Source organism: Cervus canadensis, chromosome 12 (assembly GCF_019320065.1).
Source record: "Cervus canadensis isolate Bull #8, Minnesota chromosome 12, ASM1932006v1, whole genome shotgun sequence".
NCBI classification, from domain to species: Eukaryota; Metazoa; Chordata; class Mammalia; order Artiodactyla; family Cervidae; genus Cervus; species Cervus canadensis.
In genome coordinates this window covers 22,162,915-22,188,269 of record NC_057397.1, presented here as the reverse complement: position 1 = coordinate 22,188,269, position 25,355 = coordinate 22,162,915, and the positions used below count along the sequence as shown (strand labels likewise).

Here is a 25,355-nt window from a genome sequence, read left to right as displayed (position 1 = left end):
ATCAGGCTTTTCCCTACTCTGGGCTCAAATTTGTGAATTATCATCTCATCTTTTCATTTACATTCAGGATCCATCAGACCCACCTTCTACTCTTCACCTGATTAAATGAATGAATTCTACCTTTACTCAGAGGCAAGCTTCAAAACTGAGATGTGCTCTCATTCACCCACTCCTTGCCCACCACTCTGTATTCACATTTCTCCATGGCACGATCACACAAATTTAGCTTACAGGATCTATTTTAGCATCTGCCTTGTCCATCTTCGATGAACGGCAAGCCCTGTGAGAGCCGGGATTTTTGTCAGGTCTGTACCCCGTTGGACTGCCAGTCTGGAGAACGGAGCTTGGCACTTGGAAATTCTCATACATATTCATCATGGCACGGAGGACACAGTAGAATAAATGCTCAGGAAGTGTTAAGACACCATTATTACTACCATACCATCATCTCAAATTCTGCTACCAACATCTCTAGTACTGTCAACAGGAGAAAACTGCAAGTGTTCAGCTGGCCCCACACAGCTCCTCACAGCCTGGCTCCAGTCTGTCTTGCCGCTCAGTGTGACAAGGACAGAAACTTGCATTTACTGACATGGTAGCGCCATTCTGCCTCCCCATGTAGGCCAATCCCACTGATTCTCCAAAGCCTAATTCAGACTGAGTCTTGCCTACATCCTTCTCTCCCTGACCACTTCTCTCCATAATCGATTTGGGATGTAGCCGCAAGCCCCAGGACACCACCAACGGTCCTGTTTTATGTGGGTCTGTAACTCCTGCATCAGCTGCTGTTAATGTGTCTGCGTCTGTCTCCTCCGTGGAGACTGTAAACTCCTTGACATACTATCCGCTCAGCCTCCTTGTACACCACCCTGCTTCCACCACTGAGACACACACAGTCCCCTGACCTGGTCACCATGACACAGCAAAACACCTCCATTGAATTGAAGCTGAACTTAGAAATTCCACGGACTATGCTGGGAAAGACTGAAGGCGGGAGGAGAAGGGGACGACAGAGGATGAGATGCTTGGATGGCATCACCGACTCAATAGACATGAGTTTGAGTCAACTCCGGGAGTTGATGATGGACAGGGAGGCCTGGCGTGCTGCAGTCCATAGGGTCGCAAAGAGTCAGACTCAACTGAGTGACTGAACCAAACAGATACAGTAGTTTGCAGTTAGAAGCAATTCTGTAGGTAGATCCCATTATTTTTATTAGCCACAATCTATCTGGTTTATAATAGATGATCTACAAATGTTAGTTCCCCAAATTGTTTTAGTTTCAGGCAAATCTAGACCATGGCAGCCACCTATTCACTCAGCCTGTGGCCATTCAAACCATCTGGGCTGAAATCTCGACTCAGTTATTTCTCCCAAATGAAGGCGCCAAGGGCTTTAGGATGAGGAAATTTGGGTCCAATCTGACTCCTGTATTTATTAAGAGCCATAAAAACGTCAGCCAGTTACTTAATTGAACTTCATCCTACTCATCTGTACCATGCAGATAACACTACTCCTCCAAGGGTTATTGTGAGGATTAAATACAACAGCATATGTTAATCCCTCCACCTCAAAACAGTAAACAATGCATTACTTCCCATTTTCCCTTCCCATCCCCCCAAACAGGGAGAGCCAGATTATAGAGAAGAAAGGCTCATGGGACCTTTGGCACAAACAAAACTGCTAAATAAAAATCACTAGGGAGCCTTTACAAGTGTGGGTTTCACCAACTAAAGCGTTACAGTTTGCACAGCACCGCAGACAGGCCTCTAAGGCACCTCACCTTCAGCCCCATCCCAGACTTTTGTTCCCTTCCCTGAGATGGAAGTGGGCCAGATTACAGAACCCTCCCCACTCACAGGGGGCTCCCCTCACTGAACTGCTCAAGCCTCTCACTGTCTTACAGCCCCCACTCACCCATCTGGCAGACAAACGAGCTCTGTACTTACAGGTCTTTCTTTTTCAACTGGCTTTGGGTCTCTTCTCTGATTTTGTCACCAAGAGAGTAAAAGCCTGAAGAATTCTATTTTTGGCCTCCAAGTGTGGTTGGCTGAAGGACCCAGAGGACTAAGGGGCAAACAGCGGGGACACGATTCAGTCCCCCGGTCCTTCACTCCCCAGGTTTACATCGAATGAAAAGGCAGCTTAGGTGCTTCAGACCCCAATGCCCAAGCCTGCAGCCTCAGCCACCATGTCCGGAGTTCCTCTTGCAACGCGGCCGTTCTCTGCCCATCACCCCTCCACCTCCGGGAAGCCCTCCAGCCAGCCTCACGCTGAGCAGGAGACTCAGACGGGCACAGCAGGCCTTTCAAGTAGCCCCAGGAGGAGGAAGTTTCTTGTTCCCACGGGTCTGTTTTCTCTTTCTGAAACCAGGAAGCTCAATTTGCCTAATGGTTAAACCCAAAAGGATTACAGATTTTTTTCTGTAAGAACCCGCAGTCCCGTGGTCCATCCCTCCTGGTAAAAAGCAACCCGTTTCCAAACCATCCCGACACAGGGGGGCTTTCTGTTCTCCCCAGGGAAGACTCTTTCATGCCACTATTTGGATGAAAAGTACAACATTAACAGATCATTCATATTTCTGTTTGCCCCTCTCACCAAAACGCTAAAAGTGCAACCACTGAATAACATCTCAATTCCCTAAGGAGACAAAACCCACTCTTTCTTTTCTCCCTGCCTCTATTTCTTTCTCTGCTTTTAACCAAACTGCTTTTAGGTTCAGACTCTCACACTTAGATCCCTCACATTTCCGTTCATTAGCCCTGAACGCCCAGCGACTTCTGCTTTTCTTGCAGTAATTGAGGTTCTCCTTCTCGCCTCTGGTTTTTGCTAAAAATGTGCCCTCCCTTAGTAACACAGCCAAATCTTCAACAATCCTTCCTTGTGCCATCAGCTCCCCTGGTTTTAACCTCCAGGCAAGGGAGTAGGGGGCCTCACCCACAGCCCCCATGTGGCCCCACAAGGGAACCATGGAGAAAAGAGTGTCACTCAGGATCAGAGAGGTGTAGATGCAGATTGAATGTATGACTGCTGAGCTACTGGTCGACCTTGGGAAGTCATTTACTTCCCCCATCTCCGTGGACTTACTGGGAAACCGGGGCCACTGTCCCCTACCCCCAGGGCACCTACTTTGGGAGGGCTCTTGTCAACATCACTTATGTGTGCTTACTCACAACTGCCCGATTCTTCCCAAAGAATCCTTTCTACATGTGTCGCTCAATTCTTTTTTTGAAAAGAAACTTTTTATTTTGTATTGGAGTATAGCTGATTAACAATACTGTGATCGACTCAAGTGGACAGCGAAGGGACTCAGCCATACATATAATGTATCCATTCTCCCCCAAACTCCCCTCCCATCCACGCTGCCACATAACACTGAGCGGAGTCCCTTGTGCGGTATGTTAGGTCCTTGTTGGTTATCCATTTTAAATATACTGATTTGTACATGTCCATCCCAAACTACCTACCTACCTACCCCTTCCCCTCGTCAACCATAAGTGTCACTCAATTCTTTTAAGCGTATTTTCAGCTGTGCTGGTGGCAGCAGCACGTTCTGTGTTTGGTCTACCAATGTGTTTATTAGGCCACAGCTCTTTTATTATTATTATTATTGGAGTCTAGTTGCTTTACACTGTTGTGTTAGTTGCTGCACAGCAAAGGGACTCAGCCACACGTGTGCACACATCCTCACTTTGTCACCACAGAGCACTGAGAGGAGTTCCCTGGGCTATAGAGCAGGTTCTTGTTGTTTATTTTACACATAGTAGTGTATGTGTAAGGCCCACTTAGGCCTTGATTCTTAAGCTGAGCTAGGCATTGGATATCATGGGGCTTTTAGGGAAAGCACCCAAGCTCCGGTTCTACTCCAGACCACTCCAATCAGGATCTCTGAGGGTCAGGCCTGGGCGTCGGTAATTTTAAATCTCCACAGGTGAACAAGTAACTCTAAAACTTTTTAATCATTCCTTTTTTAAAAAGATTTTCTGGATGCATACCATTTTTGAAGTCTTCATTGAATTTGTTACAATATTGCTTCTGTTTCACGTTTTGGTTTTTTGGCCCCAAGGCCATGAGGGATCTGACTTATCCCACTCGGGACGGAACCCGAACCCCTTGCATTGGAAGGCGGAATCTTAATTACTGGACCTCCAGGGGAGTCTCCAAGTCTAAGACTTTTAGGTGGTGGTGAGTGTGATGCAGAAAAAGCAGGGTAACAGGAGGTGAGGGATGGGACGGTTGGTGAGCAAGGTCTGGGTGAGAACATGTTCACGGTGAGGACCCTATGGAAGGGAATAGAACCACTGAGTCCCACATGTGGATCAGAGACGGAGTGGGCAGAGGGCTGGGCTGCCCAGCATCCGAAGTGGGAGGTCTCGAGATGCCCTTGTCTTGAGCACCGCAGACTCGCTTACTCAGCCCTTCCTTCAGCTCAGGGCAGTTTTGTGTAAGACCTCAGCTTCCTTCCAATATTTCCTCCTTTCCGCTTACGCTGTGGCCAGAGCAGGTTTCCATGGAAACCCAAAGAACTACTAATGCCACAGGTTATCTAGTTTAGACTCATCTTATTTGTGGAGCCGCAGCTGACAAATTCCAGTCAGGGAATCTGGGGGAAACTGAGTACAGTGACTACCACTGAGGATCCCGGATGCACTATTCCTTTATCTGGTCTAGACATCCACTGTCTCCTCATTCACAGTACTCGTGGGTCAAACCAAATGTCCATCTTTTCCAGCTCAAATTCCATGCAGCTGGGTTCACTGTCACTTGTTGAATCTACCCTAAGAGTCACAGGAGCTGCAGACACCTTCCAGACATGGGTCTCCCCTCAAGGAGCACTCTTTTCTTCCCTTCTTTCTTCAGTTCATATCACCAGCTCCCCCACCTTCACTCTCTCAATAAGTTGGACACAATATCATTAGCGTATCCGGTGTGTAAAAATGTTTGAAGAACAATTGCAAAAGAATGACTCTTGCTGATCTCAGCATAATCAGTCGCTTCAGTCATGTCTGCCCCTTTGCGACCCCATGGACTGTAGCCTACCAGGCTCCTCTCTTATGGGATTATCCCAGCAAGAATACTGGAGTGGGATGTCATTTCCTCCTCCAGGGGATCTCTCTCACCCAGGGATCAAACCTGTTTTCCTGCACTGACAGGCGGGTTCTTTACCACTGAGTCATCTGGGAAGCCCGTCATCATTCCAAATGAACAGAAACCTGGTCTTTTATTTTTCTGTCTGTATACACACACACGGGCTTCCCTTGGGGGCTCAGACAGTAAAGAATCTGTCTGCAATGCAGGAAACCTGGGTTGGATCCCTGGGTTGGAAAGATCCCCTGGAGGAGGGCATAGCAACCCACTCCAGCATTCTTGCCGGGAGAATCCCCATGGACAGAGGATCCGGGGGGGCTACAGTCCATGGGGTCACAAAGAGTCAGACACAACTGAGCAACCAAGCACAGCACGCCTGCACACACACACACACACACACGCACACACACACACACACACACAATGTTACCATCCCCACACCTCTAGGTCAGTGTGCGCTTGTCCCTCAGGGGTGGGGCGTCGTGACATGCAGGACATGGTGAGGGGTTTACACCTTCCTTCACATCTGGTGCTCAGGAATCAGCATCAAAGGCAGGACACCCACCTAGAACCCCTGTTCCAGCGGAACCATCTCCACTGCTCTGGGATCTGTACCCTGCACACAACCTCCCAGACTGGCGTCAGGTCTGGAAATAAGGCATAAACCTTTCAAAATTACCCCCAGTAATCTGACAAAGTCTAGGAGAAGCACAAAATTTAGCCTGAAAAGCACTATTTTTATTTTTTATTATTTTTTAACTTTTTATTTTATATTGGAGTATAGCCCTGAATATTCACTGGCAGGACTGATGCTGAAGCTGAAGCTCCAATACTTTGACTACCTGATGTGAAGAGCTGACTCATTGGAAAAGACCCAAATGCTAGGAAAGATTGAAGGCAGGAGAAGGGGACTACAGAGGACGAGATGATTGGATGGCATTACTGATTCAATGGACATGAGTTTGAGCAAACTCCGGGAGATAGTGAAGCACAGGGAAGCCTGGTGTGCTGCAGTCCGTGGGGTCGCAAAGAGTTGGACACAACTTGGCGACTGAATGACAAATAGCCGATTAATAGTGTTGTGATAGTTTCAGGGGAACAGTGAAGAGACTTAGTCATACATATACAGGTATCCATTCTTCCCTGGGCTTCCCTGGTGGCTCAGCTGGTAAAGAATCCGCCTGCAATGTGGGAGACCTGGGTTCAATTCCTGAGTTGGGAAGAGTCTCTAGAGAAGGGAAGGGCTACCCACTCCAGTATTCTGGCCTGGAGAATTCCACAGACTGTACAGTCCACGGGTCGCAAAGAGTCGGACATGACTGAGTGACTTTCACATTCTTCCCTGAACCATCTGAACTCACCTGAACCCCTGTCCCATCCAGGCTGCCACACAACACTGAACAGAGTGAGAAGCACTATTTTTAAATGAGATAACAGCGCACCATGGGAAACACAACCTCATCAGTTCCAATTTACTGGTTTCAAAGCCAATGTCTATGGAACTCTTACTGTGTACTTGGTACTGTGTCAAGTTCTTTACATGGATTGTTTCAGTCAATGCTTAGAACAGTCTTTCAGATATAATATTATCTCCATTTAACAGATGAGAAACTTGAGGCTTTGGCAGGTAAAGTAACTCCTGCAAGGTGACAGAGACAGTAAACCTTGGAGCCCGAGTTGACTTGCTTGCTCTCAGGTCAGCACCACTTGCCCCCAAAACCCCGAGAGTCCACACCTGAGAGCATGCAGTGCAACTGAGGACCACTGTGCCCCATCACCCACCCAGAACAGCTGCCCTCTGTGGATGGGTAAGACCGGCCCTTAGATGCTGATAGGTAGAGGGTTTCTTAGCAGGTGGGGTGAGCTGTTGGGACAGAAAAACAGGACCACAGGGGTGAGCTTGGCAGAGGGCAGACGGAAGGAGTGATTACAGAATACACCTCTGAGGGCAGAAACTGGCAGATAGAAACATCTACTTAAGAAACGTGACAAGTCCCCCCACCCCATCCCCCACCCCCAACACTTTACAGACAACAGAGTCAACATTTCTGAGCTGGGGAGACTTAAGAAGTCATCTAGACCAGCTACTTCAGCATCTCCTGGGAAATGGGTTACAAACACCACTCCCCAGCTGGACCTGGGGCATCACTGTCTTGTCGGTAAAACAAGGAGACTGCACTAGTGAATCAGTGGTTCTGGACCTTACCGCAGGTGTAAGAATCGCTGGAGGTTCTCTCAGACCCAGACTGCTGGTTCCACCCCGAGAGGGGCTGGTTCTCTGGGGGTAGAGGGCAGGGGGTTGGTGTTTCTAACCAGTCCCTGTCCAGAACTGCAGAACAAAATCATAGAAGATCGGGCAAAGGACAGTAAGGGCTGCAGTGCAACGCAGGCAGCAACCAGTTCTAGAATTCAGAGATCTTGGACCACTGCAATGCAGTGCCATGGAAACTGAAATGAGAAGACATCTTCCAAAAGGAAGAGCAGATAACAGATGAGGCTTCAAGACGAAGCACAGCCTCAGTCATCAACCCCGGGTTAATGTGTGTTACTATAAAATGGGTCTTTTACATTTAATTCACAAACCCATCTGGCTTCCCACGTGGCACAGTGGTAAAGAATCCATCTGCCAATGCAGGAGACACAGGTTCAATCCCTGGGTTGGGAAAATCCTCTGGAGAAGGGAATGGAAACCCAGTCCAGTATTCTTGCCTGGAAAATCCCACGGACAGATGAGCCTGGCAGGCGGGCTATAGTCCATGGAGTTGCAAAGAGTAGGATATAACTTATCAACTGAGCGCACACACACATCCATCTGAACTCCCCGTCTACGTGGATGTCATTCACTTATCCTAATTCTAAGCAGGAGAAACCTTGGGCAACAGAGGGTTGAAGCCCCCTCCTAGTCTGGTAGCCTAGGATCCCCCAACACCAAACCCACTGTCATTGTTCACCTCTTCCACATTTTTTTCAAACTGGGTTCCCACGCTACAAACACAATGAACAAGGTCGGGGAGTGAAAAAAAACACAGCATTTTCCTTGGTCTTTCTCCCTTCACCAAGTAGGTGAATCTACCGGCTTTTGTTCTGAGATGGTGCTTTCTCAGGTCTGGAGGGGAGCGTGAGGCGGGTGGAGAGGAGGGACGAGGAACACAGGTCACACGGAGATGCAGATGTGTGGGTTCCCCGCAGAATCTGGAAGACACCCCGGGGCTTGGACTGGCGCCTGGACGCCTCCGCTGGTCCAGGCAGCACCCAGTGAAGGCTGCTGGTTGTGCCCACCCACCTGCAGGGCCCCTCCCGCCCTGAGACCCAAGGGACCGAAGCCTCTCACACGTGGAGACTGGAACATTCTGGCTTTTTCCTCTCTACTCTCACTTGAAGGGAACATTCGCTCCCTGAGGGATGGGGTCATCCCAGCAGGTTTCATGTTGATACTTCAGATGCTTCTAGGGAGCAGAGGGCTGGCCTCCTGGGGACACACTGCTCTCTGTGCCTCTTGCAAGTTGGGCCTGGACCCCCTGACTTATCTCAGGACTCACACTCCCACCAGAGCCGAGTTTGAAACTCTCCACCCTGGTTTTCAGCCCTCTTGTTTTCCCTCTACCCCACCCCCAGCCCATCCGCCACGCCACACGGTGCTCTTCCAGTTATCTTTCCAAAAACAACGGCAGCTCTCTGCCCTTTCCTCGTTCCTCACACGATGGAGCTTGGCAAGACTCTCCCCTCACAGCAGCCTACATTCTTGGTTCCACAAGCCGCTCATCTCGCTCCACGCACCCTAAGGACCAGCTCCATGGAAACCCCACACCTGAGGGCCCCATTCTCCTCTAACCATCACACCTGCTCCTTCCTGGAATAACAACCCCCCCCACCCACCCCACCAGCCCATAAGCAACCTCCCCTTTCTGGTTTCAAATGAACCATTTCAAATGCCTCGTCCTCCGTGCAAAGCCGTCCGGAGCTACCGGGCAGAACTGACCATCCGTCCTGGCTCCTGTCTTGTCCACGCAGCACCATCAGTGCCCCGGATGCTTCCAAGCCCATCGGCAGACATTCAACAAACTCTGATGAACTGTGTAACTAATGAGACCACTTATGTGCTGTTATTTCTCCTCCAATCTCTCAAAAGCCTCTTTCACTCACACCTTCAAGATAGTTGGAATTCAATGACTGTATTTTATTTTAAAAATTATTTATCTATTTATTAACTGTGCTGGGTCTCTGCTGCTGCGTGAGGGCTTTCTCTAGTTGCAGCGAGCAGGGGCGACTCTTTGTTACGGTGCCTGGGCTTCTCATCGTGGTGGCTTCTCTTGTTGAGGAGCACAGGCTCTAGGCACGGGCTCAGTAGTTAGTTATGTACAGGTTAAGTTAACCTGAAGCATGTGGGATCTTCCTGGACCAAGGATGGAACTCTTGTCTCCTGCGTTGACAGGTGGATTCTTTACCATTGAGCCACCAGGGAAGTCCTCAATGACTATCTTTTAATTCTTTCACTCAAGCCAGTGTTTTCCTGATTTGCCAGCCCATGAAAATGGCTGGCGTATTTGTTAAAAACACAGCTTCTTGGACCCTGCCCTAGGCAGACCCCTGAATTCAAATCCACGTGAAGCAAGTGAGCATTCATAACAAACATTACAGGTGATTCTCCTGGTTTGACTTAGGGGACATTCTGTCCCCACTGGAAGCGGAGCAACTTTGGAAATAGAGCAACAGTAATAAGCCTTATTGACTATTCATACGGAATTTTTGGTAAAATTGTTTTACTAGAAGATTTAAGTAGAAGGGGTGGAGAAAAAGACAAAGTCATGGCATATGCCCAGTTTTCACTTTTGCAAAACATTCTCTGGATAAGGGGCCATTTTACATCCAAACCCTCTGTAATCAAAATATTTATTTAATCAAGTGGCTTCACCCTACATAAGAATAAAGTCAAGGAGAATGAACTTTTTACAAGGACCACTTTAAAAGAAATCTTAATATCTGTAGTCCAACTAAAAGAAAAGATGTATCTTTTTAATCAGAAAATGCAGTACCACAACTGTGCTTGTATACACTTGTTTTTTCTTCATAAACATAGAAATGAGAAGGCTAAAATTCTTATTTAGGCTAAAATTTCAGAAAATACTTCAGTGTAGCATGCAGTTAGTTGTAATGTTTGTTTAGTTACCAAGTCGAGTCTGACTCTTTTGTGACCCCATGGACTGTAGCCCACCAGGCTCCACTGTCCCGGCAAGAATGCTGGAGTGGATTGACATTTCTTCCTCCAAGGGACCCTCCCAACCCAGGAATCAAACCCACCTCTCCTGCACTGACAGGCGGATTCTTTGCCACTGAACCCAACTGTGAAGCCCAATTGTAACGTTAGATATTATAGTTGTAATATTTGGTGTAATTGTAATGTTGGATTTTATAAAAGCTGTGACTAAGACACTTCTGAACCCAGTTTATTTTGCCTGTCCTTGGCTGTCCACACAGCCACTTCATTGCAAAAACTGTCCTGTTTGTCCTGTTTCATTATGCCTATCGATGGATCCTTAAAGACACATTGCAAAAGAGGTGCATAGAAATGTTACACAGTGAACTATTAATAGAAATATTCTATAGCCCAGTTCCTAGGAAGCACATTTCTTTTTTCCCACCATTTCCCTTAGTAGCAGCTTGAACGTGTGCAAATGTTAGTTGCTCAGTCATGTCTGACTCGTTGTGACCCCAAGGACAATAGCCCGCCAGGCTCCTCCGTCCATGGGATTCTCCAGGCAAGACTACTGGAGTGGGTTACCATTCCCTTCTCTAGGGGATCTAAATGTTTATTTAGAAAATAGCTTGTCTCAGTCACCTATGTCCTGAACTGCTTTTCTCTATTCCTTTGGAGCAGAGAACACAAGATGGGGGGAGACAGTTGGAGGGGTGGGCCTGTACGGAGAAGCGAGGGACAATTCACGAGATGTCCATGTCTTCCTGTTTACACGCCCTTAAACAAGGCTTGCCAGCATAACAACACACACGCTTCCTGCCCCATCTTCTCCAGCTCAGTAAAGGGCCTCCTAGGTGCTGAGGCTGGAGACCCCGAAGTCATCCTGCACTCCTCTGTCTCACTCCCCGGACCCAGCTCATCAGCAAGGCCTCCCCATGGACATCCCCTGCCCGTCCTCAGTCTGACCTCCCGGCTCCAGCCCCACAGCCTCCCACTGCCAGAGAAAACGCAGGACACCCAGCAACACTGGCATTTCACGAAACAGCCAATCAGTGTTTAGGATAAGGGCGTACCAAACATTGCATGAGATATACTAAAAATTCATTCACTGCATGCCTGAAACTCAACTGTAACCTGGACATTCTGTATTTGTATTTGTTAAATCTGGGATTTCCCAGAGGGTACTAGTGGTAAAGAACCTGCCCGCCAATGCAAGAGACGAGATAATTTGGTTCAATCCCTGGGTTTGGAAGATCCCCTGCAGTAGGAAATGGCAACCCACTCCAGTATTCTTGCCTGGGATATCCCATGGATAGAGGAGACTGGTGGGCTACAGTCCATGGGGTCACAAACAGTCAGACACAACTCAGCAACTAAACTAAACCACAAAGACATACTGCTGATTAATGAATGAATGAGTTTCCCGTCTGTAAAATGAGATTTCCTTACATTGTAAGCAGTCTTCACTGCAGCGTGTTCAACTTTCATAATAATATGTTGATATCCCCAAATAACCTTTTCTGCCCCAAACTCAGACTTTTCCCTCTCAAACGGTGAAATCACATTCCTGCCTGTTGCACGGTGCTTCCGCCCACCCTCCAAGTTCAGAGTCACCAGGAGATCAGTCTTAGTCCCACCAGGTGATAGATGGGATAGTGTCTTATTCGAGCGTTTCATTGTATTTTAAAGAGGTAATTTAAAAAATGTAGTGGGAAGCTAAGAGTCCACGGTATTGATATGAATGCTAGGAAAAGACACGATGAAAATTACAAGGTAGGTTGAAAGCAGGAACTCTTCAGCCTTAAGCAAAACACTCTTTTCGGTGTAAGCTGGTTGCATTTTCTGGTGAAGAAAATGCATGCAATTGAGACCATGGATGGAAATGCTGAATACATATTAAAAACTGTGTCTGAACAGGATTATGCAGTTTTGAAACGGTACAAACTGTTCAGCTGTCCGGGAATGGAAGCCCTTATCACACACGACTCTATTTCTGGCTTTGGGGCTCCGGAGAGGAAGAAGGGCCTGCAGGGGACCATCTGTGACTCAGCTGAGAAGCAAGGCGGCCAGGTCCTCCCACTGCAGCATGCAAAGACCCCACCCCTTATTTTATAATCCTTCTGATTCCTGGCAATTGTTGGAGTTTCTGAAGAAGAAAAACATGAGGTCTTAGTTTGGACTTTTCTGAGCTGCTGGAGGAATGGCATATTTGCAGTGGTCCAGGCTCTTTGCGCTGGGTAGATAGGCAACCTGAAGGCGGGCCAGGAAACCGCAGGAGAAGGAGGAAGGGAAGTGCTGAAGGCCCCGTGTCGGGTGGGAGAGCCTGAGAGTTGACTCCAGCAAGAAGGAACAAGAGACATGAACGCACATGCTAACCAGAAGCAGTGGTTCCAGGAAATCGTGCAAAAGGTTCCTCAGTTCAAGACTCTAAATTCGCACATGGTTTCTTGAGCCATTGAACAGATGCAGCACTGTTTTCTTTGAGAAAGCCTTGGAAAGGTACCAGGCTGCTTGCTGGCATGAGGACCACTAGGCATTCAGCACACAGTCATGGGAGCCTTCCTCACGCGGATGGCAGGGAAGGGCGATGAGCAGGACTATCTTGACCCTTGGGAGTTCTCGGTCAGTGGAGAAGCAGGCAAGTCCATGCTGATGTGGAAGGCACAGGTGTCCAGCGGAACAGTGTCCACTGCGCTTGGGAGCCGCAGCAGGAAGCAGATGGTCCTGTGTGTCCGGACGCATGTGGCCAACACCTCAGTTACAGCTGAACTGACCTCACCACATGACACCGTTTTTAGTGTGCTGTTCTTACTGAGGCAAAATATAGAGAGTCTCTTGGAGACGGATGGTGATGAGGGTTGCAGGACAGTGAGAATGTTTTTAATGTCACAGGACACTTAACAGTGGTTAACCCTGGTGGTTCAGCGATTAGGACTCCCCGCTTTTACTGCTGAGAGAGTTCCACCCCTGGTCAGGGAACTAAGGTCCTGCAAGCCAAGCCATTGTGGCCAGAAATTTTTTAACTAAAAGAAATTAAAATGGTTACAATAGTAAATGTTGTGTTAGGTATATCAATAAAAAAAAAAGAAGAAGAAAAATAAATTTTAATTATCCACCCCCCACAAAATGTGTAGAGTAAAATACACAGATCTTAAATGCATTGTGAGATCAGTTTCTTGATAATGTCTCCACCTACAATCCCAGTTTCCAAAGCAAGATGCAGAATGGCCATGTTCTGTGTGGACACAACCTCAGCACCCTTGGGTCCACTTCTAAGTCACCTCCTCCCCTTGACCACTGTTCGTGACCTTCCGAGAAACAAGATCAGACAGTATGTATTTCTTTCTGTTTGACTTATCAATCCTTCACTTAATATGATGTTTTGGAGATTCAACCAGTCGTTGTTGGAGCAGTGTCTTTTTTGTTTGTTTGTTTGAGTAGTCCTATTTTATTAATACATTCATCTAGCTTTATTGAATCACTCTTCTGATAATGAATATTTGTTTTATGCACAGGATTTTTGTTTTATGTACATATTATGAACAAGAGTTGCTATATACATCACCGTACACATCTTTTTGTGGACATGCGTCTTCATCCCTCTTGCATAAATACCCAGAAGTAGAAAGGCCTGCCTGTGAGGCATTTGTGTGTGGAATTTTATAATAAACCACTGAATGGCTTCCTGCAGTGGCTGGACCATTTCCACTCCAGTCTCCCCACACCCTCGCCTTTGCCAGTATGCTGTGATTGTCAATGTTTTTTGGGTTTTTTTTTAATGGACCCTAATGGCTCATGGAACCAACGTGAATGATGCCAGAAAAGGGTAACAGCTTTCAGGCAGGGCTACTGGTTTCCCAGAAGTCTGCTCCTTCCCCCCAAGACGAGAGGGCCAGCACCCCAAGCTGGAGATTGAATGGGATTCCTTTCTTTTCTTTCCTTTTCTTAACAAACCGTTTTCACATGCTCTTTCACAACCAATCCTGATAAGAAATTCTAACAGATGGTGAAAGAGCAGCTCGGAGATGCGGTAATTTGCCCAGAGCTCACAGGATAAATCTCACCACCCTGGCCCTCTGCCTGAACAAGTGCCCCATCTCCGAGACTTAGGTCAATCTGGATGTTAAAAACAAAACAAAACCTCTGAATGAGCTACAACGGCACTATGCTACTTCCTGGCTCCTACACGGACTTCCTTTCTCTCTCATGGGTTGCTTTGACAGAGCCTTGCTCTGCAAAGGTCACGAGCGACCCTCAAATCTTGGAGTCCTGGGGAGAGGGGAGTGGTCCCCTAGTGCAAGGGAGATGGTCGGAAGCAGGAGGAGCTCTGCGTACCCACATGCCTCACAACACAACCAGGACTTGCCGTGTTGGAGGCTGAGGCTCTCCCAGCAGGTGGGGTGTCCCGCCCCACCCTCAAGCTTCTGGAGTGTATGGGGGGAGACTGGGGGCACAGGCCCTCTAAACCCAGAGACACTCCACCCTCCTAACTGGTGCCCAGGGTGGTAGCCCCTTCTCCAGGGACAGGGAGCTATTCCGCACATCTCAGCTCTCAAGACATTTGACACTCAGGTGGGAACTGACCAGATATTAATAGGACATCTGAATCCACTGATCTGAACTTCAATCCATACAGCCCTGACATCCTCAACGGCTGGATCTGGTGAAGTGGTTCAACCTTGGTACACAAGCAGGGTTTCGAGGACAGTGCTAAAAAGCACCAATGGGGACTTCCCTGGTGGTCCAGTAGTTAAGACTTCACCTTCCAATGCAGTCTGCATAGGTTCAACCCCTGGTCAGAGAGCTAAGATCCCACAGCCAAAACACCGAAACATAAAACAGAAGCAATACTGTAACAAATTCAATGAACTATCTTAAAAATGGTCCACATCCAAAAAATCTTTAAAAAAGAATAAAAAGCACCCATGCCTCCACTATCCCCTTTTATTAGTTGGGGTGCAGCTTGGGCCCAGGGAGAATTAAATGCTCCCCCATTGACTCCAGTGAGCAGCCAGGGCTGAGAACCACTAGAAAAACCCTATACTTTGACTTCACCTACTCTGAAAAAGACTTTACAGTCCAATGGTGTTGGGATCCTTTTATCAGATACTGAACTCCACTTCAGAATAGAAATCATTGTAATAGACATGCCATGTGTGTTGTTGTGTTGTATTCAGTTGCTCAGTCAAGTCTGACTCTTTGCAACCCTAGCAACAACAGGCTTCTCTGTCCATAGGATTCTCCATGCAAGTATACAGGAGTGGGTTGCATGCCCTCCTCCAGGGATCTTCTCAACCCAGGGATCGAACCCGCATCTCCTGCATTACAGGCAGATTATTTATTGCTGAGCCACTGGGGAAACCCAGATGGGCTATGTGAAAGTGAAAGTCACTCAGTGGTGTCCGACTCTTTGTGACCCCATGGACTATACAGTCCATGGAATTCTCCAGGCCAGAATACTGGAGTGGGTAGCCATTCCCTTCTCCAGGGGATCTTCCCAACCCAGGGATGGAACCCAGGTCTCCCGCATTGCAGGGGGATTCTTTACCAGTTGAGCCACAAGGGAAGCCCAAGAATACTGACGTGGGTAGCCTATCCCTTCTTCAGCAGATCTTCCTGACCCAGGAATCGAATCGGGGTCTCCTGCATTGCAGACAGATTCTTTACCAACTGAGCTATCAGGGAAGCCCAAAGTGAAATTCGCTCAGTCGTGTCCAACTCTTTGCAACCCCTTGGACTATACAGTCCATGGAATTCTCCAGGCTAGAATATTGGAGTGGGTAGCCTTTCCCTTCTCCAGCGAATCTTCCTGACCCAGGAATAGAACCCAGGTCTCCTGCATTGCAGGTGGATTCTTTACCAACTGAGCTATCAGGAAAGCCAAGGCAGGCCACAGATGATTTAATTTCAGATGTCCTGCTGGCTAGCTGCTACAAAAACCATCTCATATTGCATTACAATTTCATGCTCTTACGCAAGAGTGGACATTGGAATTTATCCACCACCAACCTAACCCCATACCTGAACTCAAATCAGAAAAAAACAGCATGGGAAAAAAAAAACCAACACTGATTAGTAAATGGAGCCCACTATTAAAAATTTGCTGGTGCAGCAAAATTGACTTTCCTGTCACAATTTGTCTTCTGCAAACTTTATTTTTTATTCTAGAAACTGTGAACTTTTAATTTTATTCTATGAACTTTATTTTGTTCCACTTGACCCCAAATGGAAAGCTATTTAGTCCTGGATTTGGTTATACTCTAACCATAAGAAAATGGTAGTATTTGCAAAGTATTAGCTTTGGGGCATATTTTATGAAAAATATTAATTCACTTATACTTATCTCAGATTTATCTACTATAAAACTATCACTATCATTTTCCTTTAGTTCAAGAGTCCTTCTACCTTATAGTTTATAATCAATGCTCAGAGAATGAATGTTTATGAAAAGCAGAGCTACTTCAAATTTTAAACCTCAAGATCTACATAAACAACAAAATAGCTTAAGTTCTATATAAACAAACAATAAACTAATCATCACTTATAAATGATAAAGTCTCAATAAACCCAGTGAATTCAGATTATACTATCAACACAGAAATAGAAAGAACTTACAGTGAAGAGCAGCCTCCTAGGAAATAACTTGTCTCCTCACCTTAAAGGTAAAACTCAGAACAGCAGAAAATTACCAACCAGTTCATTTCACGAAACATTGGCAGTCAAAAATATCAGAAGCATAGCTGACCCTTGAACAGGGTGGGGCTAAGGGTGTTGTCCCCTTGGAGAGGAAAATCCATGGACACCTCTACAGTCAGCCCTGGTTTACCACATCCGCAGATTCAAGCAAGGCAGATCGTAGTACTGTAGTATTTACTAAGGAAAGAAATTCAGGATAAGTGGACACATGCGATTCAAACCCATGTTGTTCAACGGTCAACTGGAATTCGATTCATTATTCTTCTCTTACTGGGGTTTAGTTCATGTTTTTAATTTTACCCCCCAGGTCTGGCACACAGGAGCACCCGATAGTGCAGGGGACAAGGGTTCGGTCCCTGGGCCAGGAGGATCCCTCATGCTGCAGTGCAGCTAGGCTCGCGTCTGCAGCTGAGCCTGTGCTCTAGAGCCTGGGAGCCGCAGCAAGAGAAGCCACCAAATGAGAAGCTCACACACTGCAACTAGAGAGTAGTTGAAACTAGACAGAAAAGCCTGTGCAGCAAGTAAAACCCAGCAGAGCCAAAAACAGGTAATTTTCACTGTTCCCCATAAGCTCACATTGTTCTCTTGAAAACTTGAAAGAAACAGTCAAAGAGGGGCTCCATCTAACATCTGGTCTACTGACTGCATAAACACAGTGAGACATTTTTTAAATGACGACATATCATCACTCATTCATTCAGCTTTTCTCACCCTAGACTCAATCCCATGTCTATCCAGGAATGAGTCCATTATGACCCTGGGGTAGTTTATTACCCAAGTCACAGTCCTAATGCCCTTTCTGGCTTAGGTTCTTTTCATTTGTTTACATTTGGTTGAACCAGGGAGTGCAATTAGACATAGAATTAGCACAAGCTACTCAGCAAGGAGTTCTCTCCTCTGCACGCAGCCCAGCCTCCAAAAGATCTCAAGCAAGTGGCTGGTCCTGGATGGAGCAGCGGTTCTACAGCCCAGAGGTTCTTACACGACCAGCAGCGGGTTGAAACTGTCAGTCAATTGGATATATTTCAGTGTATGACTCATGTTGCTTGTGGATCGGCATCAAAAATATGGACACAAGACTCCTCCAGCTCTACCCTCCTGCCCACAGAAAGCAAGGATGACACACAACCTCTGCCAATGCCCAGCCTTCAGGCACCATATTTGGGGACTCTTGGTCCTGGAAAATCCCTAGAAGTGGTTGCAGCCAGGCCACAAGATAGACCAAAAGAGGATCCTGTAGGGGCCCAAGAATGAACACAAGGACTGACATGGAGATTAAACAGCAATGTTTATGTTAACGTCAAGGTCAAAACACTTCTGCTTATACTGACTTCATCAAGACCAGAGAAAATTGGGATTTTACTTCAAGAGTCACCTGGCACCCCAGGAATGAAAGGAAGTCGAGGGATCCTAATACATTTTCCCTTCTAAAGAAAGTTGAAGTCTCATCCACTTTCCTTTTAATTTCTTTTTGGAGAGCAATCATTCAGAAATGGAAACAGCCCATCGAGGAACCATAGAGAGACAGCAAGCAAGGGGTACCCAAGTGCTGAATGGAGACACTGTCCAGAGGGTTGACACGCTTCCCAGGGAATAAATCGGTTTAGCCGAGGCTTAACCATAGATGATCTTGAATTCATCCCAGAAAATGCCACAAGGAACAGAGGAAGGTAGTGAGGCAAGGATGGATGTATGACTCACCAGATCCGTATTCTTTGCCTTTTATCCAGCCCTTTGCCATTAGTAATCTATTAACTATAATCTTAATAACTTTTCAAAGTCCAAGGCTTTGTAGCTGCATTTTAAAGAGTTGTGATAATGTAAGATATTGCTTCATTAGGAAGAAAACCCCAAGCTACATGAGAACTTAGCGAAAGAAAAATTTGAGGGAACTATGAAGAAAAGGCTAATCCAAGCATGATTCAATCTTCACTACAAAACAACTGATTTGCTTTGCTTGACCAGCAGAGGAAAATCATTTCTTTCCCAACAAATGGTGACCAGGACACTAGAGAGAAATGGAGTTACCAGTTGAAGTTAATGCATATAAAATCAGCTGCTTTATCCTAATCACATTAGGCTCTTGATTTAATGTTCAGATTTTCAGCTCAATTTCAATATTTCAATTTTATTTGTCTTTGCAAGTTGTGATCATAGTAAGAATGACACCAAACTGTCAGAACTGAAGACTCTCTCTTGCTTTGGCTGGTTGTGATGTCTGCGTTTTTTTCTCCCTCAGGTCAGAGATGTTGCACCTTGGAACTGTATAGCTGTAGAGTTGGCCTTAAAAGTCAGATTTCCAGGATTCAAGTTCGAGCTCCACCCCACAGAGATGTGGGCGTGTTAACACTGGGCAAGTTAATTAACCTTCAATTATCCACAAAAAAAGGGGATGATAACTGTACCGATTTCATAAGGTTGTTGTGAGGATTAAGTGAATAAAAACTTAGCAATGTTTAGAATAATGGATGACGTACACAGTCTGTGCCCAGTAAATGTCCCCGAGCTGTATTTATTATTGATCTCTCAGGAGGAGTTGCATTCCTGTGTTTGCATTCAAGTTAATGTATAAAGTCAACTTGATAAACTATCCAGGATATTACCTTCCACATATTATAACCATGAGTTTTTAAAAAATAACCTTTCAATGTTAAATAAAACACATCAGCCCGGGAGTCGAGCTGTCTCATATTCCATTTACTTAGTAATCAAAGAAGAAAGTAGACTTCCCAGGTGGCTCAGTGGGTAAGGAACACACCTATCAATGTAGGAAACACAGGAGACTGAGTTGGATCCCTGGGTCGGGCAGATCCCCTGGAGGATGGCATGGCAATCCACCCCAGTACTCTTGCCTGGAGAATCCCATGGACAGAGGACCCTGGAGGGCTATAGTCCATGGGGTCACAAAGAGTTGGACATGACTGACTGACTGAGCATGCACAAATGTCAAGGAGAAGGCATTTATTATCTCTAAGTCTTGGTTTCCTTAACAATACCAAGAATATCAATAACAAGCCTTCTAAGGGATGGTCATCTAACAGAGGACACACACTCAATACATGATTCCTCTTTTTATTATATTTTCTGTAAAAGGTAATTATGGCCTGATACAAAAGTCAGGCAAGTAATAACAGTGCTGGCATCATTGTAAGATTCTTCTGGGAAATCCCTGGTGGTCCAGTGGTTAGAACTTGGCACTTTCACTGCCCCGGCCCAGGTTCCAGCCCTGGTCAGGAAACCAAGATCCTGCAAGAGTGTGTGTTAGTTGCTCAGTCGTGTACACCTCTTTGTGATCCCATGGACTGTTACCCAACAGGCTACTCTGTCCATGGAATTCTGCAGGCAAGAATACTGGAGTGGGTTGCCATTCCCTTCTCCAGGAGATCTCTCCCACCCAGGGACTGAACCCAGGTCACCTGCACTGCAAGCAGATTCTTTACCATCTGAGCCACCAGGGAAGCCCAAAAGCCTGTGGCCAAAAAGAAAGAAAGAAAAAAGAAGATTCTTCCAATTAAGAAGGAAACTGGCTTTCATTTTGGCAATTTAACTAATGTGCCCGAACTAATCATTCCCAGCTCCTTTTCTGCTTGGGCCTCGGACATCAGTCTCCTCCGCAGAAAGAAAGTTCAGAGTGGATTTCCAGGCTCACCTTGACCTAGTCATTAGTAAGACAGTCTGAATTTTGGGACCTGCGAGCTACAGAGGCCCTTTAGCTCCCTACAGAGCCCAGGCAGCATGAAAAACATAAGTCATCTGGTGTGTTCCCTCCTCTATCCATCGCTCATCCAGACATTTTCTCCCTTTCAGCCACACATGGTGCTCTGAGCTTGAACAAACATTTCCAAATGCACTTCGGGCTCAAGTCCAAGCGTGCACCTAAGTTCAGAGGACCACAACCCTCTCAAAATCTCTGCAGTCACTTCCATATTGTTGCACAGAATCAGCCCCCTAAAGACTATCATGGCTAAAAAAAATGATCACTTGAGCAAAAAGAAAAGCAAATATGAAATATTTGTTAGGCCTTTATTATGTTTCAAGTACATCCATACAAATAAACATAGCTGAACTTCAAAAGACCTTCTGTTATGAACTGCCACCTAGCAGATGGCCACAGGGAGACGTGAGAAGTCAGATGACTTGCTCGAGATGATACCTCTGAAAGGGAGGACTCACACCTGCGAAGGTGGAGCCAGGTCACGTGACCTGTCCTCTATCTGTCCCGCCCACAGGACATTCCTCCTCTCACAAAGAAGAGGAAGCACTGACTCAAATGACCCCATCTCCCCTGATGCCAGTGACAGCCTGAGAGAGGCAAAGGCCATAATTGCTCTCCAAGTGAGGAGTCGGGGCTCATGGACACTGCTGCCCACAGGAAACCTAGGAGTTAAGAGCAGGGTCATCTCCCCTGAGGAAGCAGGGTTGGGGGAGCAGGCAGCAGAATTTTGTAGTTGTTCAGTTGCTAAGGCATGTCCGATTCTTTGTGACCACATGGACTGCAGCATGCCAGGCATCCCTGTCCTTCACCATCTCCTGGAACTTGCTCAAACTCATGTCCATTGAGTCAGTGATGCCATCCAGCCATCTCATCCTCTGTCGTTCCCTTCTCCTCTTGCCTTCAATCCTTCCCAGCATCAGGGTCTTTTCCAAATAATCAGCTCTTCACATCAGGTGGCCAAACTAGTGGAACTTCAGCTTCAATCCTTCCAATGAATATTCAGGGTTGATCTCCTTTAGGATTGACTGGTTTGATCTCTTGCTGTCCAAGAGTCTTCTCAAGCAACACAATTTGAAAGCATCAATTCTTTGGCACTCAGCCTCCTTTATGGTCCAGCTCTCACATCTGTACAGCAGCAGTGCAAATGCCCAGAGTTTCACCCCTAGAATCTATAGCTCAGCTTCCCAAGGTCTGCTCCTTAATAACTTTCATTCAGGTTGAATAACACCACCCTGTACCATCTTAGAGGATTCTTCTGGAGAGGACCTTTATTTTTTTTAGGTAGATTTAAAAGAAAATAAGTACTACAAGAATCCTTCTGCTCGACAGACACCTCAAGGTCACCCTGGAGCAACACGGTTCTCAGAAGCTGCTAGATTGTTGCCAATGCACACCATAGGTAAGGAAGCTGGTTAAACTGTTTTTCCATCTTTTCTTTTTTTTTTTATTCTCAACTGAGGAATGCACTTCTTCCCTGGAAAGCTGCCCTGCTCTGGCCAGTGCCCTTGCTAATCCTCCTCTCCCTCCATCCCCACCTTCCCTCCTGGTTCCAATTCCTGTGGATCATCCAGCGGTGAAAACGCAGCAGCTGGAGGAAGATGAACCTAGGGCTGGAGCTGTGGGCACTCCAACCCTGGGCTCAGCGACCGCCCCGGGGCGGGGTCATTCCCAGCCTTGATGTCTGGACCACAACCGTGACTTCTTCACGGGAAGATGGATACCTCTGTACTCTGCTACCTGACTGTATTCTTCATATTTCATATGAAATAGAAAGTTACATTCTTCAGCCCACTTTAAAAAACATTTTGACTTCCTGAGCATTTATGGAACAATTCTGCTATTGAAAGTTGATGGATGGGTGGGCAAGTCGTAAGCCTGCACATTCATGTCCAGGGAGCATCTGAGAAATGTTTCCAAATCATGAACAGATGAAGCATTACTTCATGGGTTAATGCATCCTGCAGGTCAAACGACAGTACCCTCTCACCTCCAACCAAAATAAATGTCAAAACTACAAGAAGCGGAACAGTCAGTCACAAGGGTGCTGTGTTCCTTCACATCAGAAAAACGAGTCCTCTTTTATGAGGACTCTCATAACTGAATTCACAAAGCCAGTTGGCACTTTCAAATGTCTGTGTGCACAGCAGGATGTTTGATTACTTGTGGGTCACTGGAAACCACCCTTATCACACCCACATTTCCACATTTGCATTTATACATTTACTGAGCGATGCAGAGATGAGTAGAAAAACAAGCTATATATGGTGAGTGCAATCTAATTTTACTAACTAATGGTTGGATAAACAGGTATTTAAATAAGGCTCTGATCAAACCCACAGTGTGAGAGTTTTGGCAGCTGAATATCCAGGGTATAAAACCTGACCAGGACCTGCCCTCTATCATGCCTGTGCCAGCCAAACCCACAGCTTGAAAACTTGTTCATCTGCCAAGCCAAATGGCTCTGTGCAGCTCTTCAGTCTCTTACACTTTATTGTGAAAAAGCCAAAGTGGGAAACTGAACTAAAACTTGAAGCAGGAAGGCAGATGCCTTTGAGGAGACAAAGTACTATGTATCGGGGGGAGGCACCCACAGATGCTGGTTGTGCGCATCATTTTGCTTCTTGATCTGGGGTGGGGGTTACAGGAGGATCTGCTTTCAGCTAGGTTTGCCATTTCCTTCTCCAGAGGAACTTCTAGACCCAGGGATTGAACCCAGGTCTCCTGCATCGCAGGCAGGTTCTTTACTATCTGAGCCACCAGAGAAGCCCTAGGCTTGTCTGTGTTTTGGTATGTTGCTCCATATACATTATACTTACATTAAAAGAAAAAAAAAAAAAAACCCTATGCTAGGAAAGTTAAAAAAAAAAAAAAACCTCTTCACATGTATTAAGAAATTCACTGAAAATATTCCTTCCTATTATGTAATTTGGAAATTTTGGACAAAATTGGACATAATTTCCTATTATGTCCAACTCTTTGGGACCCAATGGACTGTAGCCTGCTAGGCTCCTCTGTCCATGGAATTCTCCAGGCTAGAATATTGGAATGGGTGAAAGTGAAAGTGAAGTTGCTCATTGGTGTCCGACTCTTTGCGACCCCATGGACTGTAGCCTACCAGGCTCCTCTGTCCATGGAATTTTCCAGGCAAGAATACTGGAGTGGGTTGCCATTTCCTTCTCCAGAGTATCTTCCCAACCCAGGGATCGAACCCAGGTCTCCCGCATTGCAGGCAGATTCTTTACCAGCTGAGTCACCAGGGAAGCCCATGCTTACAAGCTTCTAACTGGTTTCCAGACCACCCTCATCTATTAATATTTGTACACAGTTCTGCTTACCAGGGACTTCCCTGGTGGCTCAGATGGTAAAGAATCTGCCTCCAATGTAGGAGACATGGGTTCAGCCCCTGCGTTGGGAAGATCCCCTAGAGAAGGAAACAGCTACTAACTCTGGTATTCTTGCCTGGAGAATTCCATGGACAGAGGAGCCTGGTGGGCTACAGTCTATGGGGTTGCAAAAAGTTGGGCACAACTGAGCAACTTTTACTTTTCTGCTTACCAAGTTAACTTTTTTTAACTTTTTTTAATTTTTAAAAGTCTTTTTATTGAATACTGACTTTTGTTTAGTCTCTTTATTGCTTCTTTCTTTCTTTCTTTTTTTTTTAATGTTTTGGTTTTAAGGCCATGAATCATGTAGGATCTCAGCTCCCTGACCAGGGTCAAACCCATACTCTCTGCATTGGAAGGCAGAGTCTTAACCACTGGATCCCCAGAGAAGTTCGACAACTTTTAAAAAATCATTTCTAAATTGTATTAAAATACACATAACAAAACTCACATCTTAACCATCTTTAATTGTACAAATAAGTGCCTACATAATCTCCTGTGACCATCATCACGCATCTCCAGAACTCTTTTCATCTTACAACACTGAAATTCCAGGCCCATCAAACAACTACTTTTCTCCTTCCCCCAGCCCCTGGCAACCACCATTCTATTTCCTGTCTCTATGAATTTGATTTCTGACCAAACCAGTCAATCCTAAAGGAAATCAACCCTGAATATTCATTGAAAGGACTGATGCAGAAGCTCTAATTCTTTGGGCACCTGATACGAAGAGCTGAGTCATTGGAAATGACACGGATGCTGGGAAAGGTTGAGGGCAGGAGGAGAGGAGTGGCAGAGGATGAGATGGTTGGATGGCATCACCAATTCAACAGACATGAGTTTCAGCAAACTCCAGGAGATAGTGAAGGACACAGAAGCCCAGCAAGCTGCAACTCATGGGGTCGTAAAAAGTTGGACAGGACTTTAGCAAATGAACAACAGCAAAAGGATCTCATAGATGGAATCATACAATATTTGTCCTTTTATTTCTCTTAACATACTGTTTTCAAGATTTATCTGTGTTGTAGCCTGCATCAGAGTCTCCTTCCTTTTCAAGGCTGTATGATATTCCCTTGTATGTATATACCACATTTTGTTTATCCATTCACCTGTTGATGGACATTTGCGTTGCTTCCACCCCCTGGCTATTGTGAATAATGCTACTATGAATGTAGGTGTACAGATATCTCTTGGAGACCCCCCTTTCAATTCTGGGGGGTCTATACCGACAAGTGGAACTGCTGAATTGAAAGGTAATTCTGTGTTTAATTTTGGGAGTAA

General features: G+C 46.1%; 1 protein-coding gene across 4 annotated transcripts in view; it reads right to left on the bottom strand.

Annotated features, from left to right (window-relative positions):
* Nucleotides 1-25,355, bottom strand: part of LYN (LYN proto-oncogene, Src family tyrosine kinase) — a 107,650-nt gene that overhangs the window by 70,316 nt on the left and 11,979 nt on the right. Inside the window, exon 1 of one of the 4 annotated variants that reach the window (XM_043483582.1) lies at nucleotides 1,948-2,353. The exons of 2 other annotated variants lie outside the window; for them this stretch is intronic. The gene's annotated coding sequence lies outside the window, so the exon portion shown is untranslated. Of the gene's footprint in view, nucleotides 1-1,947; nucleotides 2,354-25,355 lie in introns of those variants that run through there. One more of the 4 variants, XM_043483584.1, reaches the window with a different exon arrangement.